The 21,755-nt window shown below is 39.4% G+C and overlaps 4 non-coding genes and 1 pseudogene across 4 annotated transcripts; all 5 read right to left on the reverse strand.

Annotated features, from left to right (window-relative positions):
* Positions 1-1,803: 1,803 nt before the first annotated feature.
* LOC113567020 lies at positions 1,804-11,207 on the reverse strand (annotated as a pseudogene).
* A 413-nt stretch (positions 11,208-11,620) lies between these two features.
* On the reverse strand, positions 11,621-11,799 carry LOC113567023. The gene has a single exon (XR_003409306.1). It is a non-coding gene; the product is annotated as a 5.8S ribosomal RNA (ribosomal RNA).
* A 596-nt stretch (positions 11,800-12,395) lies between these two features.
* On the reverse strand, positions 12,396-14,390 carry LOC113567017. Its single transcript, XR_003409303.1, has one exon. It is a non-coding gene; the product is annotated as a small subunit ribosomal RNA (ribosomal RNA).
* A 2,402-nt stretch (positions 14,391-16,792) lies between these two features.
* Positions 16,793-20,750, reverse strand: LOC113567018. The gene has a single exon (XR_003409304.1). It is a non-coding gene; the product is annotated as a large subunit ribosomal RNA (ribosomal RNA).
* Positions 20,751-21,163: 413 nt separating this feature from the next.
* Positions 21,164-21,342, reverse strand: LOC113567024. The gene has a single exon (XR_003409307.1). It is a non-coding gene; the product is annotated as a 5.8S ribosomal RNA (ribosomal RNA).
* Positions 21,343-21,755: the final 413 nt, after the last annotated feature.

Raw genomic sequence — 21,755 nt, forward strand, 5'->3', positions numbered from 1 at the left:
ATACCATGCACGAGACTACCACTCCCTATATACGTTTTCTGCCACGCTTTCCGCAAATCGGGTATTTTTACTTGAGAGTGCCTCTTAACAATAGTTTCTTTTCGTATTTTAATAAAAAATACAATACTATCACTTCAAAATTATTATATATACTAAGAAATATATATATATTCATATAAAATACACAGACATTGCCGGCTAAGTATATTCCCCATATCATATGAAATAAATTAATAATTTTTCATTATAAAATTTTCATATGAAATATACCATGCACGAGACTACCACTCCCTATATAGGTTTTCTGCCACGCTTTCCGCAAATCGGTTATTTTTACTTGAGAGTGCCTCTTAACAATAGTTTCTTTTCGTATTTTAATAAAAAATACAATACTATCACTTCAAAATTATTCATATATATTAAGAAATATATATATATTCATATAAAATACACAGACATTGCCGGCTAAGTATATTCCCCATATCATATGAAATAAATTAATAATTTTTCATTATAAAATTTTCATATGAAATATACCATGCACGAGACTACCACTCCCTAAATAGGTTTTCTGACACGCTTTCCGCAAATCAGGTATTTTTACTTGAGAGTACCTTTTAAAAATAGTTTCTTTTCGTATTTTAATACAAAATATTATACTATCACTTCAAAATTATTCATATATATTAAGAAAAATATATATACGCATATAAAATAAACAGACATTGCCGACTTAGTATGTTCCCCATATCATATTAAGATTAGAAATTAAATTAATTATTTTTCATTACATTCATCATTCATTTACATGAAAGATATCATATCAGCTGGTATCTTTGCTTTAATTTCACATATACACGTAATATATCTATTTATATTAAATACATTTTTATATTTTCTATATTTATAATCGCATTATGATTATGCTATAATGTTATATTATATATGAGAAACATTCCCATATCCATATCCATATCCATATCCATATAAAACCTAATATTGATATTTTATAGCACACCTCGGCGTTATTTGTTATTTTTATTCATTATAACACAATTTCAAAAATATACATATATTTTTGTAAATATGTATATAAAATATATCATTATATTTTCTCTATTCAAAATCAAATCATGCTCATGTTATAATTTTTAGGATATGGTGAATGTTTCCCCATATCCATAATATTGTCATTTTATATACAAAACTATTTAATTCTTGCATTTATATCACATATCATTGAATTCCAATATTAGAAATACTTCCAAGTTCCACATACGATCACTCCAAATATACATATATTTGTACATATGTATATAAAATATATCTTTATATTTTCTGTATTCATAATCAAATCATGCTCATGTTATAATATAACATATAATATTATCACATTTTATATACCAAAGTATTTAATTCTTGCATTCATATCACATATCATTAAATTCCAATATTAGAAATACTTCCAAGTTCCACATACGATCACTCCATGCTTTTTGCATTCATATTATTTCATATATACATTCACATTTGCACATATGCATATACACTATGTTTCGTGTGTTCACATAATACAATTTTTATAAGTATCATTTCATATGTAATTAAGTATAACAAACTTATAATATAACATTATATTCATATTCAAGCCAACGTAATTTATATAGGATAAATAATTTATCCATATTTATATAAAATATATTCTTTTTAATATATATATATATATATATTACCATTTATAGGTATATATTCATATAAATATATAAAAATAATTTTCATATATAAAGAATAAATTTATATATATCGAATCATCAAGCAAAGGATAAGCTTCAGTGGATCGCAGTATGGCAGCTGCTCAACCACTTACAACACCTTGCCTGTTACAAAAGTCGTTTACAATTGATTCTAGGCTTTGTCATTGTATTAAATAATGTTTTTATATGCAACTAGCGCGGCATCAGGTGATCGATGATCCTCCCAATTTACTATGTTACAAATTACATTGGCATCACATCCATTGTCGTTTATAAAATAAATTATAAACTTTTAATGGTTTAGAAGCCATACAATGCAAATTGCCCCTTATTTATCATTGCAGTCCAGCACGGATACGACCTTAGAGGCGTTCAGGCATAATCCAACGGACGTAGCGTCATACCACTGTTCGCTCGAACAAGTATTGTGCCATTGGTCCGTACCTGCGGTTCCTCTCGTACTACGCAGGAATGCTGTCGCAACAACGTTTTGTCATTAGTAGGGTAAAACTAACCTGTCTCACGACGGTCTAAACCCAGCTCACGTTCCCTTGCATGGGTGAACAATCCAACGCTTGGTGAATTTTGCTTCACAATGATAGGAAGAGCCGACATCGAAGGATCAAAAAGCGACGTCGCTATGAACGCTTGGCCGGTAACTTGGTAACTTTTCTGACACCTCTTGTTAAAAACTCTTTAAACCAAAAGGATCGATAGGCCGAGCTTTTGCTGTCCCTGTGTGTACTGAACACCGAGATCAAGTCAGCATTTGCCCTTTTGCTCTATGTGTGGTTTCTGTCCGCACTGAGCTGGCCTTGGGACACCTCCGTTATTATTTGAGAGATGTACCGCCCCAGTCAAACTCCCTACCTGGCAATGTCCTTGAATTGGATCATACCTGAGTTATTTGGAGTTGGAGTTATTGGAGTTATACCAAATTTTCAAATTGAAAATACATAAATGCATTTTCTCATTAAAGAATTTGTTTGCGATTATATAACAAACTCGTGATACTTTGATCAAGAAGCTTGCATCAAAACCCAATACCATAAGATATAATAAATATATCCGTATAATGGCTAGGAAATGATACACGTTCCATTTAATCAAGTAAGTAAGGAAACAATAAGAGTAGTGGTATTTCATTGTCGATACCAAACCGAAATCTAATATCTCCCACTTATGCTACACCTCTTATGTCTCCTTACACTGCCAGATTAGAGTCAAGCTCAAAAGGGTCTTCTTTCCCCGCTAATTATTCCAAGCCCGTTCCCTTGGCTGTAGTTTCGCTAGATAGTAGATAGGGACAGAATGAATCTGATCTCTCAGCTTTATTTTACGTGGCGGTTCCTCAGGGAGGGATTTCAACCACGGCGTCTAATGTTTATTTGCAGCTTAGCCTCGATTAGTGCGATATATTTACATATATCACGCCATCACGCACCACCGCTACATACGCAGGAACCTGGTACAATGCGCCAGTTAGCGCCCCTAAAAAGAAGCTATAGCTATGTACATAGCGACTCTTCTGGTACCAATTGAAAGTATCCTGGTCGGGCATACAATCCCCCTTGGTGAGGGGCGAGGTGTATCTAACACGTCTTCCGATCTATGGGTCTCGGCACCCGGTTGAGAGCGCAACTCCACGAGGAGCCTAGCGGCTCTCCCCGCGTAACGTTTGGGTATCAACCACAGCCACCACGATACTCCCACTAGGGGGCCGACCTCAATGTGCAGCCTTGGAACTGCACAACCCGTGGTACCGATCTTAAGGACTCAGCTCGATCCTCCCTTTTAGCCCCGACCGGCCTGGATAGGGAATCCACCCAGCCCGTGCGCCGCTTGCGCATTCAGCAGCTGTTGTCGCCTGGAGAACGCCAGTCCGGCGAACCTGTCGAGAGTCCGCATTCTCTCCTGAGAAGCCGTCACATCGGAGAAGGTCCAGTCGCCATCCGTGTACTGCACTCCAAGTCCATCGAGGTCTCGCAAGTCTGTATAGAGGGGACAAGCACATAGGAAGTGCTGCCAATCCTCGCGTTCTGCGCCGCATAGACATGCTGGCGTGTCGCTAAGGCTTCTTCCATGCAGAAATGCATTGAGCGATCCGTGGCCCGTCAGCAGGAACCCAGCGCGCAGCGTGAAGCCAAACCTTTGTTCGCTGTAGACGAAGCCTGCGTTCGGGATGAAGCGGTGCGTCACCCGTCCTGGGGAGTCACCATCATCCCATCTGCGTTGCCACTCGCACAACAGGTCTTCGTCTAGTCGCGCCATCTTCTGCTTCCAGCTAAGATTTGCCAAATCTTCGCCGTACAGCCAATCGCTCTCCTCCAGCGGGTAGTCACGCTTTAGTTTGAAGCTGATTGCCAGGCGTCTGGCAACCAGATCAAACGGGGGGGCTCCAGCTAGTACTTGCAGCGCCATGGTGGACACTGTTCGGCATACCGGTAGGCATCCAATCAGGACGATCCTTTGGCACGCAAGCAGATGCCTCCTGGCAACCACTTGCGTCGTCGTCACGACAGACCAAACCGAGGCACCAAATAGTGCACAGGGCACCATGAGTCCGGCATATATTGTCCGCTTTGCGCGGGGACTGAGTCCCCAGTCGACCCGCAGTACGCGCGACAATGCCCCTAAGACTCCGGTCAGCTTATCACGCAAGCCCGTGATGTGCGGGAGAAAACTCAACCGCTCGCCGACCGTGATGCCTAGGTACCGATACTTGCACTTATATGGCAGGTTTGCTCCAGCAAACCGTACCACTGGCGGCCGTCTAAGTATGCCTTTGAGCAGCATGATCGCCGTCTTGCTAGTTGAAACGGCAACGCCGACTTCAACTCCCCAAGCGCCTACGATGGACATTAACTCACCTCCTTTTTGTTCGAGCTCTGATCGGGCATTCCCTTCGATGAGGAGGAGCAAGTCGTCAGCATACGCGCTGAGCGCACCAAGGGGCTCTAAGCGCTGGAGCAACACGTCCATTAAGATGTTCCATATAAATGGACCACTTATGGACCCCTGCGGGCAACCTCTTGTCACCGGAACAGTGGCTACTCCATGCCTACTGACGATGCTCGCACTCCGGCCGGAGAAGAAACTTCGCCACAAGCTTGCTTCTCGGCATCCCAGCTCAAGGAGGCGGCGTAGTGCAGCATTCCACTCAACGTTGTCGAAGGCTCCCTTGAAATCCACGAAGACTCCGAGCACGTATTTCGACCGGCTGGCCGAAACAGTACTCACGACGTGTTTCCAAGCATCCTCCACACAACGTAATTGGCGAAATCCAAATTGCCATCTGCAGCCATCCGGAATGGTGTCCTTCAGACGATTCACCATGATGCCCTCAAGCACTTTGCCCAGCACTGGCAACAGACAGATACCCCGATATGAGGTAGGATCGGTCCGGTCCTTATTGGGTCCCTTCAGGAGTGGAACCACCCTGGGATGCTTCCATTCCGTTGGGAAATACCCTGTCTCCAGGCAGCGGGAATACATCGCTGTCATGTGCTGAGGGATGGCACGCCACAATGCCTTGCAAATGGCACCTGTGATGCCGTCCATGCCGGGAGAGCGTCTGCTCTTCAACCTGGCGACGCATGCATCAACCTCGAAAGCTTCGAGGGCCGGTGGAGCCTCGATCGGGATGGCAATGTGTGCATTCGTCTCCGCAACAGGAAAGAAGTTGCGAAGGAGCACACCCGCACAGTCGCGCCATGTTGCGACCAGCCTACCATCCGTTCGAAGGCATCCAATCTCCGTGCTCTTTTTGCGGCCTCGGCAAATCCTGTAGACGTGCCCCCATGGATCATCTCTGTTCTCTCCCACGAAGCGTCGCCAGTTGTCTTCCTTCGATCTCAGGATGAGCTTCTTGTACTGCGCTGAGGAGATCCTCAACGCGAGCACAAGTTCCTCTGCTGCGTCGGTTTCATGCCGACGAGCGTCCTGGAGCCTTCGCCTCAGTCTCCTGACCTCTCGGCGTTTGGAGTGTAGTTCGGCAGTCCACCAAACTACTTTTCTCGCGGCTCTCGGTGTGCTGCGTCCCAGCACTCTGTCGCACACACTGTGCACTACAGAGCGCAGTGCAGACACTTGGTTGTCCAACGGCGATTCGGCGATGTCTTCCGGTAATTCGGCAATCTCCCTTACCACTTCCTCCTCGAACAATCGCCAGCGCGCATTGGAAAGCTTCCATGACGGCACAGGAGCAATGGGCTCAACTGTGTCGTTCGGGTCAGTCGTCACCACAACATGGATCATGTTGTGATCGCTGGTGTCCCATTCCTTCACTTCCCAATCGTATGTGGCCCACATAGTCGCAGCTTGGTTGACGATTGTCACATCGATATCGCTTTGGCCTCTACGGTTATCGAATGTAAACACCCGACTGGCTTCATTGAGCACGCCGGCTCTCATCTCGGTTATCCACTCAGACAGCAGCTCACCCCGTGCATAGTTAGCTTGCCCCCGATTGTGTTCGGAGAGCTTGCTAAACCACGCTGGGGATACTGCGTTCGCGTCGAGCCCAAAGATGACAGGAGTGCGGCTGCCCAGCAGCAGCACCGCATCTAAGTACCTGAGGTACGGCGCCAAGTCGGTGTCGAATTGGCAGTACACGGAGCATAGGAAGATTGAGCCGAATCTTCCCGTAACTCTGACGCATACTCCAAAATCCGTGGTAAGGGTCTCCATTGGCATGCAGATGGCGTCCGGTTCGTCGACGATGATAGCAGCTTTTCCTCGGCGGTCCTGGAAAACTCGCATTCCAGAAGGAAGGCCGGTAATCCGCCCTGCTCCATCGACGTACGGCTCCTGGACCAGTGCGAACTGACGGCCAGAGCTGCGCATGATGGCTCCGAGTTCCATCACAGCCGCTCGGCCACGGCCACAATTAGCTTGGATGAAGCTAAACATTAATGTCTAGCTTGCACCCTCGCCAGTACCGCTCCGTAGATCGGGCACGCCGCTGACAGCATGGAATGTGCTGCAGGGTACCCCTTGAAGCGGCAGTTGCGGCAGTCCACGGGGTTGGGACACCGTGCAACGTTGTGGCCGTTCTGTCCACACCGGTGGCACACGTTCTCCTTTAGGCGACATTGCGACACCTTGTGGTCGAAGCCTGCACATCTGTGGCAGGCGTATGTTCTGACCAAGGAGCGGCAGCGGCATCTAAACCACTTGATGTATGCGCATTCGCGCAACGCCTCCTGTGCCTTTGCGTCGACCTCTAGCGTCACGTTGATCGTGGCGCCGTCGGTGACCGACCAGGGTTTACTGCCCAGGTGAACCGACTTTTTGAACTCCGCGGCAGTCATGGTCTCCTCCAGGTTCTTTGTGAAGAGCTCCTCCATGAACTCTTCCGGTGTTATGGACGTGTCCACGTCGTACACCACGACCTGAGGCTTGGTCTCCGGCCTCTTCTTGACCTCCAATCCTGCTTCGGTGAATTTGCTGCTGGCCACTACCTTCCTCAGTTCGCTCACTGAAGGGGTGCGAATAATCGCTCCTCCGCTCTTCAGCTCGCGAACCTCGTGGACGCGGACTCCAAGAGTCGGCACCACGGTCTTCTTAACTCTCTCCACAAGCTCCTTGCTGGTCTCCTCCGGGTTTTTGCTCTTTATTAGAGCAGACCAGGTATCCCTAGGCTTTGGGATCGGTGCAGCGACGGCGCTCGGTGCGGGCAGGCCTGGGAAGGCTGTCGCATACGCAGCGGTTGTGACGGCAGTGGTGCCCGTGTGGGCAGCAGCAGCGGGTCTCGGTGGAGGCGGCATCCTTGCCCTCTCCTCCAGGCGCACTTTTTCCCCAGCCAGGGCCATGACCAACTCGTCGTACCGGTTGGTCGCGACGAGGATTTCCATTGAGGCCTCGGGCGGCATCAGCCCCTTAAGGACAGCCTTGCTCACCGCCATCCTTATCGCAGACATTTCTGCGATGATGGCCGAGTAGCCTGCCGCGACAATGTCAGTTGCCGGGCATGTGGCAGCGGTGGTGGCAGCGGTGGCGGCAGCGGTGGCGGCAGCGGTGGCGGCAGCGGTGGTGGCAGCGGCGGCAGAAGTACTGGCAGCGGTGGTGGCAGCGGCAGCGGCAGAGGTGGATGGAGCCTGCTCAAAGGGGAGCGACGTTGGCGGCGATCTCTCGGCTGGGATCGGCCGCTCTCCAGCTAGCCCAATCCCAAGCCCGATCTTTTTGGCTCCCTGTTTGGCGGCTGAGGACTTCGGCCGACCCCGCCTGCGGGCGGGAACGCTCGATGACGAGCTCGCCCCTACACTAGCCACGCTAGTGTCGCTGGCGTCGGCCTCCGTCTCTATTTCCATAGCCCGGCGGGTTGTGGCTACCTCTATTGGCGTGACTCAACTAATCGGCACTTAGTGGAGACTCGAACCAACGTCTCAGCGGAGACACGAACCGAACGCTTCGAACTCGAGCCAAAGCTTCGAACCAAAGCTTCGAACTCGAACGTGCTGTCGAACTATTCCGACTTGTTGTCGAACTATTCGCACTTGTTTACGAACTAGGGTTCCGCACGTGGTTGTTTTTAGCGTTTATTTTGCAAATATTAATTTGCAAATATCTGCTTTGTTCTTTCACCAAATTAACACCCGATTTCACTCACGAACAGCGCGTGATCTCGCGGCAATTTTGATGTATTTTCCACTTGGAAAAATCACTTTTTACTTTATTCGAACGACGGTATAGCGGACCGCTTGAAAAACACGTCTGCTTCGAATGGCAGTCAAAAAGCAACTGAGTAGATAGGGACAGTAGGAATCTCGTTAATCCATTCATGCGCGTCACTAATTAGATGACGAGGCATTAAGAGAGTCATAGTTACTCCCGCCGTTGACCCGCGCTTGCTTGAATTTCTTCACTTTGACATTCAGAGCACTGGGCAGAAATCACATTGTGTCAACACCCGCTAGGGCCATCACAATGCTTTGTTTTAATTAGACAGTCGGATTCCCCAAGTCCGTGCCAGTTCTGAATTGATTGTTAATTGATAATCGTTATAATTAATAAGAACTAACTGGTTTAACCCAATTAGTATTCTTAAAAATTTTAGCAAGAAAGTTCCACAATTGGCTACGTAACTAAACTATCCGGGGAACAAGTAACTACCATAAATGATAGAAACTCTATTTACCCAGAACGAGCACATAAACCATGTTATTGTTTCCCAATCAAGCCCGACTATCTCAATCTTCAGAGCCAATCCTTATCCCGAAGTTACGGATCTAATTTGCCGACTTCCCTTACCTACATTATTCTATCGACTAGAGACTCTTCACCTTGGAGACCAGCTGCGGATATTGGTATGGCCTGTTGAGAAGTTTGCGTGTCCCCACCATAAATTTTCAAGGTCCGAGGAGAAAATATCGACACAACAGTATATGTCATGCTCTTCTAGCCCATCTACCATATCTCTCTGCGAAAGACTTCCATGGTAGTACGGCTATAAAACAGAAAAGAAAACTCTTCCGATATCTCTCGACGGCTTCTTTATGGTCGTTCCTGTTGCCAGGATGAGCACGAGGCCCATATTTAATAACAAACGGATACTCAACAGGTTACGGAATTGGAACCGTATTCCCTTTCGTTCAAAATTATTCAAGTATTTAAAAATCATAAAAGATTTGACAATATTACTCACTGATTTTTTACTTGAAAATTTTCGGCTTTCGCCTTGAACTTAGGACCGACTAACTCGTGATCAACCACTGTTCACACGAAACCCTTCTCCACTTCAGTCCTCAAAGGTCTCATTCGATTATTTGCTACTACCACCAAGATCTGTGCCAATGGCAGCTCCATGAAGGCTTACGCCAAACACTTCTACGCATACCATTGTACCTTCCTACTCACTAAAGTTTCAAAATTTATATCACAAGTAATATAAATCATCTACTTTAGCGGTAATGTATAGGTATACAACTTAAGCGCCATCCATTTTAAGGGCTAGTTGCTTCGGCAGGTGAGTTGTTACACACTCCTTACCGGATTTCGACTTCCATGATCACCGTCCTGCTGTTTTAAGCAACCAACGCCTTTCATGGTTTCTGCATGAGTTGTTAATTTGGGCACCGTAACATTACGTTTGGTTCATCCCACAGCGCCAGTTCTGCTTACCAAAAGTGGCCCACTGGGCACATTATATCATAACCTTAAACTTCATATCAAGAAAGTTAAGGTTCTTACCCATTTAAAGTTTGAGAATAGGTTAAGATCGTTTCGACCCTAAGGCCTCTAATCATTCGCTTTACCAGATAAGATTATTTTATATAACATTAAAATGCACCAGCTATCCTGAGGGAAACTTCGGAAGGAACCAGCTACTAGATGGTTCGATTGGTCTTTCGCCCCTATACTCAATTCTGACAATCGATTTGCACGTCAGAACTGTTTCGGTCTTCCATCAGGGTTTCCCCTGACTTCAACCTGATCAAGTATAGTTCACCATCTTTCGGGTCACAGCATATATGCTCAAGGTACGTTCCAGTTAGAGGCATAAATAATATAAATATTATTATACATAACTATATAGAACGCCCCGGGATTGTGTTAATTATCTATAAATAGTTAAAAAACTGATCCCATTATTAGTCAAGTTAATTACGCTATTAGGTTTATCTCCCAATAACTTGCACATATGTTAGACTCCTTGGTCCGTGTTTCAAGACGGGTCCCGAAGGTATCCTGAATCTTTCGCATTGTTAATCATACAAATGCATATAATAAACACAAAAATCAATGATAATTATGCCATTATATAATTTCGAAAAATTAACGCACTGTATTAATTTTAATTTATCAACACTTTATCAAATTAATGACATTTATTCTATGTTAAAATGCAAGCATAATAATTTGAATAAACTATAAGTCATATTTTATGATAAATTTGTTATATGCTAATAGATTACAATGTCCTTATATGGAAAAAATGCACACTATTATTATAATATTGTTAAAATATTACAACTTTAATGATGAATTTTCCATAACGGATATTCAGGTTCATCGGGCTTAACCTCTAAGCAGTTTCACGTACTGTTTAACTCTCTATTCAGAGTTCTTTTCAACTTTCCCTCACGGTACTTGTTTACTATCGGTCTCATGGTTATATTTAGTTTTAGATGGAGTTTACCACCCACTTAGTGCTGCACTATCAAGCAACACGACTCTTTGGAAACATCATCTAGTAATCATTAACGTTATACGGGCCTGGCACCCTCTATGGGTAAATGGCCTCATTTAAGAAGGACTTAAATCGTTAATTTCTCATACTAGAATATTGACGCTCCATACACTGCATCTCACGTTTGCCATATAGACAAAGTGACTTAGTGCTGAACTGATTTCTTTTCGCTCGCCGCTACTAAGAAAATCCTGGTTAGTTTCTTTTCCTCCCCTAATTAATATGCTTAAATTCAGGGGGTAGTCCCATATGAGTTGAGGTTGTATATACGTATATTAAAATTTATAATGATAATTACACTATATTATTATATATAGAGCGTTCTCATAATGAAATCATTATAATATTCGTATTTTATAACGAATATCACGAAGAATATTAAATATTTATATTTACAACAAAATTTCCTTTCGAAACATTAATAAGAGGCAATTCTAGATGAAAAAACTTTAATTATTTTTTTATGCTAGACATTCCTCAGTATTATTTGATTCAAAAAGGACAAAAAAATATATATTTTTCTTCGTTCTTCTCACACAAATATATACAACAATGAGAGATAATGCGTTTCCATTTAATATCAATATTATGAATATATATATATATATATCCAATAATATACAATATGCTTAAAAATTTCGTAAAATTTTTAAACAACTTATTTAGCATAGTCTTACAACCCTCAACCATATGTAGTCCAAGCAGCACTATAAAATTAATTAAAGTACCAAACAGCATGGACTGCGATATGCGTTCAAAATGTCGATGTTCATGTGTCCTGCAGTTCACACGATGACGCACAGTTTGCTGCGTTCTTCATCGACCCATGAGCCGAGTGATCCACCGCTTAGAGTGATTAAAATTTGTTTATTCATTTATTTGTCAGATATGTCTTTATTGAAAGAAATTAAAAATACACCATTTTACTGGCATATATCAATTCCTTCAATAAATTTTAGTTTTATCCTAAAAGAATGTTGCGAAATGTCTTAGTTTTATATAAGCGATATATTACCATATTGTTAAATAATATAATATGTATTTTGGCTTGTTTGATAATTATCAATTTATATAAAAGTATTAACCTGAAATCAGGTACAACATTGTACTTTTTAGGCTGTTGCATTAACCAATGTATGCCCATAGCTATGATGGACAATACATATTCGCAACGCGTGCATACTATGGTACATATGCACACAGATTTTATAAATCAATATTATTGTAATAATATCATCAATATGTATTTATATATTAATTGCTACACACATAGAACACAATGTTATATGTATAGCTACTACTAAATGAGTATATTGGCAATATAATTAATATAAACATATAATATATACAACTGAATATATTTTATTTTACAATTATGATTTTATAAAAACATATTTTGTTTGGTAAATTGGCAATATATATATATTTTTGTTAACGGTAGAAACATACAATAATGATCCTTCCGCAGGTTCACCTACGGAAACCTTGTTACGACTTTTACTTCCTCTAAATAATCAAGTTCGGTCAACTTTTGCGAAACAACCGTAACACGCAAGGCGTCACAGTGATCACGTCCGGAGACCTCACTAAATAATTCAATCGGTAGTAGCGACGGGCGGTGTGTACAAAGGGCAGGGACGTAATCAATGCGAGTTAATGACTCACACTTACTGGGAATTCCAAGTTCATGTGAACAGTTTCAGTTCACAATCCCAAGCATGAAAGTGGTTCAGCGGTTTACCCGGACCTCTCGGTCTAGGAAATACACGTTGATACTTTCATTGTAGCGCGCGTGCAGCCCAGGACATCTAAGGGCATCACAGACCTGTTATTGCTCAATCTCATTATTGCTAGACGCAATTTGTCCATTTAAGAAGCTAGTGTCCTTATAATGGGACAAACCAACAGGTACGGCTCCACTTATATAAACACATTCAAACACAATAAACATTTTACTGCCACCATGAATGAAGGCTATATAAGCTTCAACACCATAATCCTGAAGATATCTATTTAATATATTTGAGTCTCGTTCGTTATCGGAATTAACCAGACAAATCACTCCACGAACTAAGAACGGCCATGCACCACCACCCATAGATTCGAGAAAGAGCTATCAATCTGTCTTACACACTTATGTTCGGACCTGGTAAGTTTTCCCGTGTTGAGTCAAATTAAGCCGCAGGCTCCACTCCTGGTGGTGCCCTTCCGTCAATTCCTTTAAGTTTCAGCTTTGCAACCATACTTCCCCCGGAGCCCAAAAGCTTTGGTTTCCCGGGAAGCGACTGAGAGAGCCATAAAAGTAGCTACACCCAATTGCTAGCTGGCATCGTTTATGGTTAGAACTAGGGCGGTATCTGATCGCCTTCGAACCTCTAACTTTCGTTCTTGATTAATGAAAACATCTTTGGCAAATGCTTTCGCTTAAGTTAGTCTTACGACGGTCCAAGAATTTCACCTCTCGCGTCGTAATACTAATGCCCCCAAACTGCTTATATTAATCATTACCTCTTGATCTGAAAACCAATGAAAGCAGAACAGAGGTCTTATTTCATTATCCCATGCACAGAATATTCAGGCATTTGAAGCCTGCTTTAAGCACTCTAATTTGTTCAAAGTAATTGTACCGGCCCACAATAACACTCGATGAAGAGCACTAATGCAGGTTTTTAAATAGGAGGAATATATAAAAAAATACAAGTACTTAATTATATATAAGAACTCCACCGGTAATACGCTTACATACATAAAGGTATAGTACTAACCACAATTGTAAGTTGTACTACCCGTATGAAGCACAAGTTCAACTACGAACGTTTTAACCGCAACAACTTTAATATACGCTATTGGAGCTGGAATTACCGCGGCTGCTGGCACCAGACTTGCCCTCCAATTGGTCCTTGTTAAAGGATTTAAAGTGTACTCATTCCAATTACAGGGCCTCGGATATGAGTCCTGTATTGTTATTTTTCGTCACTACCTCCCCGAGCTGGGAGTGGGTAATTTACGCGCCTGCTGCCTTCCTTAGATGTGGTAGCCGTTTCTCAGGCTCCCTCTCCGGAATCGAACCCTGATTCCCGGTTACCCGTTGCAACCATGGTAGTCCTAGATACTACCATCAAAAGTTGATAGGGCAGACATTTGAAAGATCTGTCGTCGGTACAAGACCATACGATCTGCATGTTATCTAGAGTTCAACCAATGTAACGATCTTACGATCGCTTGGTTTTAGCCTAATAAAAGCACACGTCCCATAAGGTCCGTGTTTTAATTGCATGTATTAGCTCTAGAATTACCACAGTTATCCAAGTAACTGTTAACGATCTAAGGAACCATAACTGATATAATGAGCCTTTTGCGGTTTCACTTTTAATTCGTGTGTACTTAGACATGCATGGCTTAATCTTTGAGACAAGCATATAACTACTGGCAGGATCAACCAGAATAATGTTTTCGTTTCGTGCGCATACGCTCACATATGTAAATATTTGACAACTCAATAATACTTTTGAATAAAAAAAAAAAATAAATAAATATTTTTTATCAACAGTTTATGAGAATTTGTTAAACGATTGTGGCCATTTTTATATAGCATTCACATTCGCCATTTTTCTCTATATAAATATATATATTTTATTATATACATTTTTTTTTCGTTCAAAAATATCTTTTTATTTGCACTTAATATATTATCACACGTATATAGGCTTAAACCAATATTAATTGTGTTTAAACTATGTATTTTGACAACAAATTTAAAATTTATCCAATTTCGTATGCGTTTTTTGTGATATACATTAAATAAAACCAAACACATGAGTTCATGTGGAATGGAATTTATATATTTTGGCAATATTTGAATTTGCATATAAATCGCTTTGATTATATATGCTGGTACATTGTTGAAATGGCACTCATACAATATTTAATCATATAAGACCATTTCCAAAAATTCACGATAATAATTCGAAACAGAAATGATATATACTAAATAGTATATATCTTGGTTAGTTTCACTATATTATCTTTATTAAGATCAATTTGAAAACAAATATCTCCTATTAAACACTACTTTGAGTATAATGACAACATATAATAATATTATATACAATACTGTACCAAATATTGTATACAATACCGATGGACATCAACTGTCCATCATGTATAGGTTTTCTGCCACGCTTTCCGCAAATCGGGTATTTTTGCTTTAGAGTGCCTCTTAACAATAGTTTCTTTTCGTATTTTAATAAAAAATGCAATACTATCACTTCAAAATTAGTCATATATATTAAGAAATATATATATATTCATATAAAATACACAGACATTGCCGGCTAAGTATATTCCCCATATCATATGAAATAAATTAATAATTTTTCATTATAAAATTTTCATATGAAATATACCATGCACGAGACTACCACTCCCTATATAGGTTTTATGCCACGCTTTCCGCAAATCGGGTATTTTTACTTGAGAGTGCCTCTTAACAATAGTTTCTTTTCGTATTTTAATAAAAAATACAATACTATCACTTCAAAATTATTCATATATACTAAGAAATATATATATATTCATATAAAACACACAGACATTGCCGGCTAAGTATATTCCCCATATCATATGAAATAAATTAATAATTTTTCATTATAAAATTTTCATATGAAATATACCATGCACGAGACTACCACTCCCTATATAGGTTTTCTGCCACGCTTTCCGCAAATCGGGTATTTTTACTTGAGAGTGCCTCTTAACAATAGTTTCTTTTCGTATTTTAATAAAAAATACAATACTATCACTTCAAAATTATTCATATATACTAAGAAATATATATATATTCATATAAAATACACAGACATTGCCGGCTAAGTATATTCCCCATATCATATGAAATAAATTAATAATTTTTCATTATAAAATTTTCATATGAAATATACCATGCACGAGACTACCACTCCCTATATAGGTTTTCTGCCACGCTTTCCGCAAATCAGGTATTTTTACTTGAGAGTACCTTTTAAAAATAGTTTCTTTTCGTATTTTAATACAAAATATTATACTATCACTTCAAAATTATTCATATATATTAAGAAAAATATATATACGCATATAAAATAAACAGACATTGCCGACTTAGTATGTTCCCCATATCATATGAAATTAAATTAATTATTTTTCATTACATTCATCATTCATTTACATGAAAGATATCATATCAGCTGGTATCTTTGCTTTAATTTCACATATACACGTAATATATCTATTTATATTAAATACATTTTTATATTTTCTATATTTATAATCGCATTATGATTATGCTATAATGTTATATTATATATGAGAAACATTCCCATATCCATATCCATATCCATATAAAACCTAATTCATAATCAAATCATGCTCATGTTATAATATAACATATAATATTATCACATTTTATATACCAAAGTATTTAATTCTTGCATTCATATCACATATCATTAAATTCCAATATTAGAAATACTTCCAAGTTCCACATACGATCACTCCATGCTTTTTGCATTCATATTATTTCATATATACATTCACATTTGCACATATGCATATACACTATGTTTCGTGTGTTTACATAATACAATTTTTATAAGTATCATTTCATATGTAATTAAGTATAACAAACTTATAATATAACATTATATTCATATTCAAGCCAACGTAATTTATATAGGATAAATAATTTATCCATATTTATATAAAATATATTCTTTTTAATATATATATATATATATATATTACCATTTATAGGTATATATTCATATAAATATATAAAAATAATTTTCATATATAAAGAATAAATTTATATATATCGAATCATCAAGCAAAGGATAAGCTTCAGTGGATCGCAGTATGGCAGCTGCTCAACCACTTACAACACCTTGCCTGTTACAAAAGTCGTTTACAATTGATTCTAGGCTTTGTCATTGTATTAAATAATGTTTTTATATGCAACTAGCGCGGCATCAGGTGATCGATGATCCTCCCAATTTACTATGTTACAAATTACATTGGCATCACATCCATTGTCGTTTATAAAATAAATTATAAACTTTTAATGGTTTAGAAGCCATACAATGCAAATTGCCCCTTATTTATCATTGCAGTCCAGCACGGATACGACCTTAGAGGCGTTCAGGCATAATCCAACGGACGTAGCGTCATACCACTGTTCGCTCGAACAAGTATTGTGCCATTGGTCCGTACCTGCGGTTCCTCTCGTACTACGCAGGAATGCTGTCGCAACAACGTTTTGTCATTAGTAGGGTAAAACTAACCTGTCTCACGACGGTCTAAACCCAGCTCACGTTCCCTTGCATGGGTGAACAATCCAACGCTTGGTGAATTTTGCTTCACAATGATAGGAAGAGCCGACATCGAAGGATCAAAAAGCGACGTCGCTATGAACGCTTGGCCGCCACAAGCCAGTTATCCCTATGGTAACTTTTCTGACACCTCTTGTTAAAAACTATTTAAACCAAAAGGATCGATAGGCCGAGCTTTTGCTGTCCCTGTGTGTACTGAACACCGAGATCAAGTCAGCATTTGCCCTTTTGCTCTATGTGTGGTTTCTGTCCGCACTGAGCTGGCCTTGGGACACCTCCGTTATTATTTGAGAGATGTACCGCCCCAGTCAAACTCCCTACCTGGCAATGTCCTTGAATTGGATCATACCTGAGTAATTGGAGTTATACCAAATTTTCAAATTGAAAATACATAAATGCATTTTCTCATTAAAGAATTTGTTTGCGATTATATAACAAACTCGTGATACTTTGATCAAGAAGCTTGCATCAAAACCCAATACCATAAGATATAATAAATATATCCGTATAATGGCTAGGAAATGATACACGTTCCATTTAATCAAGTAAGTAAGGAAACAATAAGAGTAGTGGTATTTCATTGTCGATACCAAACCGAAATCTAATATCTCCCACTTATGCTACACCTCTTATGTCTCCTTACACTGCCAGATTAGAGTCAAGCTCAAAAGGGTCTTCTTTCCCCGCTAATTATTCCAAGCCCGTTCCCTTGGCTGTGGTTTCGCTAGATAGTAGATAGGGACAGTAGGAATCTCGTTAATCCATTCATGCGCGTCACTAATTAGATGACGAGGCATTTGGCCTTAAGAGAGTCATAGTTACTCCCGCCGTTGACCCGCGCTTACTTGAATTTCTTCACTTTGACATTCAGAGCACTGGGCAGAAATCACATTGTGTCAACACCCGCTAGGGCCATCACAATGCTTTGTTTTAATTAGACAGTCGGATTCCCCAAGTCCGTGCCAGTTCTGAATTGATTGTTAATTGATAATCGTTATAATTAATAAGAACTAACTGGTTTAACCCAATTAGTATTCTTAAAAATTTTAGCAAGAAAGTTCCACAATTGGCTACGTAACTAAACTATCCGGGGAACAAGTAACTACCATAAATGATAGAAACTCTATTTACCCAGAACGAGCACATAAACCATGTTATTGTTTCCCAATCAAGCCCGACTATCTCAATCTTCAGAGCCAATCCTTATCCCGAAGTTACGGATCTAATTTGCCGACTTCCCTTACCTACATTATTCTATCGACTAGAGACTCTTCACCTTGTAGACCAGCTGCGGATATTGGTACGGCCTGTTGAGAAGTTTGCGTGTCCCCACCATAAATTTTCAAGGTCCGAGGAGAAAATATCGACACAACAGTATATGTCATGCTCTTCTAGCCCATCTACCATATCTCTCTGCGAAAGACTTCCATGGTAGTACGGCTATAAAACAGAAAAGAAAACTCTTCCGATATCTCTCGACGGCTTCTTTATGGTCGTTCCTGTTGCCAGGATGAGCACGAGGCCCATATTTAATAACAAACGGATACTCAACAGGTTACGGAATTGGAACCGTATTCCCTTTCGTTCAAAATTATTCAAGTATTTAAAAATCATAAAAGATTTGACAATATTACTCACTGATTTTTTACTTGAAAATTTTCGGCTTTCGCCTTGAACTTAGGACCGACTAACTCGTGATCAACCACTGTTCACACGAAACCCTTCTCCACTTCAGTCCTCCAAGGTCTCATTCGATTATTTGCTACTACCACCAAGATCTGTGCCAATGGCAGCTCCATGAAGGCTTACGCCAAACACTTCTACGCATACCATTGTACCTTCCTACTCACTAAAGTTTCAAAATTTATATCACAAGTAATATAAATCATCTACTTTAGCGGTAATGTATAGGTATACAACTTAAGCGCCATCCATTTTAAGGGCTAGTTGCTTCGGCAGGTGAGTTGTTACACACTCCTTAGCGGATTTCGACTTCCATGATCACCGTCCTGCTGTTTTAAGCAACCAACGCCTTTCATGGTTTCTGCATGAGTTGTTAATTTGGGCACCGTAACATTACGTTTGGTTCATCCCACAGCGCCAGTTCTGCTTACCAAAAGTGGCCCACTGGGCACATTATATCATAACCTTAAACTTCATATCAAGAAAGTTAAGGTTCTTACCCATTTAAAGTTTGAGAATAGGTTAAGATCGTTTCGACCCTAAGGCCTCTAATCATTCGCTTTACCAGATAAGATTATTTTATATAACATTAAAATGCACCAGCTATCCTGAGGGAAACTTCGGAAGGAACCAGCTACTAGATGGTTCGATTGGTCTTTCGCCCCTATACTCAATTCTGACAATCGATTTGCACGTCAGAACTGTTTCGGTCTTCCATCAGGGTTTCCCCTGACTTCAACCTGATCAAGTATAGTTCACCATCTTTCGGGTCACAGCATATATGCTCAAGGTACGTTCCAGTTAGAGGCATAAATAATATAAATATTATTATACATAACTATATAGAACGCCCCGGGATTGTGTTAATTATCTATAAATAGTTAAAAAACTAATCCCATTATTAGTCAAGTTAATTACGCTATTAGGTTTATCTCCCAATAACTTGCACATATGTTAGACTCCTTGGTCCGTGTTTCAAGACGGGTCCCGAAGGTATCCTGAATCTTTCGCATTGTTAATCATACAAATGCATATAATAAACACAAAAATCAATGATAATTATGCCATTATATAATTTCGAAAAATTAACGCACTGTATTAATTTTAATTTATCAACACTTTATCAAATTAATGAAATTTATTCTATGTTAAAATGCAAGCATAATAATTTGAATAAACTATAAGTCATATTTTATGATAAATTTGTTATATGCTAATAGATTACAATGTCCTTATATGGAAAAAATGCACACTATTATTATAATATTGTTAAAATATTACAACTTTAATGATGAATTTTCCATAACGGATATTCAGGTTCATCGGGCTTAACCTCTAAGCAGTTTCACGTTGTTTAACTCTCTATTCAGAGTTCTTTTCAACTTTCCCTCACGGTACTTGTTTACTATCGGTCTCATGGTTATATTTAGTTTTAGATGGAGTTTACCACCCACTTAGTGCTGCACTATCAAGCAACACGACTCTTTGGAAACATCATCTAGTAATCATTAACGTTATACGGGCCTGGCACCCTCTATGGGTAAATGGCCTCATTTAAGAAGGACTTAAATCGTTAATTTCTCATACTAGAATATTGACGCTCCATACACTGCATCTCACGTTTGCCATATAGACAAAGTGACTTAGTGCTGAACTGATTTCTTTTCGCTCGCCGCTACTAAGAAAATCCTGGTTAGTTTCTTTTCCTCCCCTAATTAATATGCTTAAATTCAGGGGGTAGTCCCATATGAGTTGAGGTTGTATATACGTATATTAAAATTTATAATGATAATTACACTATATTATTATATATAGAGCGTTCTCATAATGAAATCATTATAATATTCGTATTTTATAACGAATATCACGAAGAATATTAAATATTTATATTTACAACAAAATTTCCTTTCGAAACATTAATAAGAGGCAATTCTAGATGAAAAAACTTTAATTATTTTTTTATGCTAGACATTCCTCAGTATTATTTGATTCAAAAAGGACAAAAAAATATATATTTTTCTTCGTTCTTCTCACACAAATATATACAACAATGAGAGATAATGCGTTTCCATTTAATATCAATATTATGAATATATATATATATATATCCAATAATATACAATATGCTTAAAAATTTCGTAAAATTTTTAAACAACTTATTTAGCATAGTCTTACAACCCTCAACCATATGTAGTCCAAGCAGCACTATAAAATTAATTAAAGTACCAAACAGCATGGACTGCGATATGCGTTCAAAATGTCGATGTTCATGTGTCCTGCAGTTCACACGATGACGCACAGTTTGCTGCGTTCTTCATCGACCCATGAGCCGAGTGATCCACCGCTTAGAGTGATTAAAATTTGTTTATTCATTTATTTGTCAGATATGTCTTTATTGAAAGAAATTAAAAATACACCATTTTACTGGCATATATCAATTCCTTCAATAAATTTTAGTTTTATCCTAAAAGAATGTTGCGAAATGTCTTAGTTTTATATAAGCGATATATTACCATATTGTTAAATAATATAATATGTATTTTGGCTTGTTTGATAATTATCAATTTATATAAAAGTATTAACCTGAAATCAGGTACAACATTGTACTTTTTAGGCTGTTGCATTAACCAATGTATGCCCATAGCTATGATGGACAATACATATTCGCAACGCGTGCATACTATGGTACATATGCACACAGATTTTATAAATCAATATTATTGTAATAATATCATCAATATGTATTTATATATTAATTGCTACACA

Source organism: Drosophila persimilis, unplaced genomic scaffold, assembly GCF_003286085.1.
Source record: "Drosophila persimilis strain 14011-0111.01,24,50 unplaced genomic scaffold, DperRS2 tig00001520-arrow-arrow-pilon, whole genome shotgun sequence".
Lineage (NCBI taxonomy): Eukaryota > Metazoa > Arthropoda > Insecta > Diptera > Drosophilidae > Drosophila > Drosophila persimilis.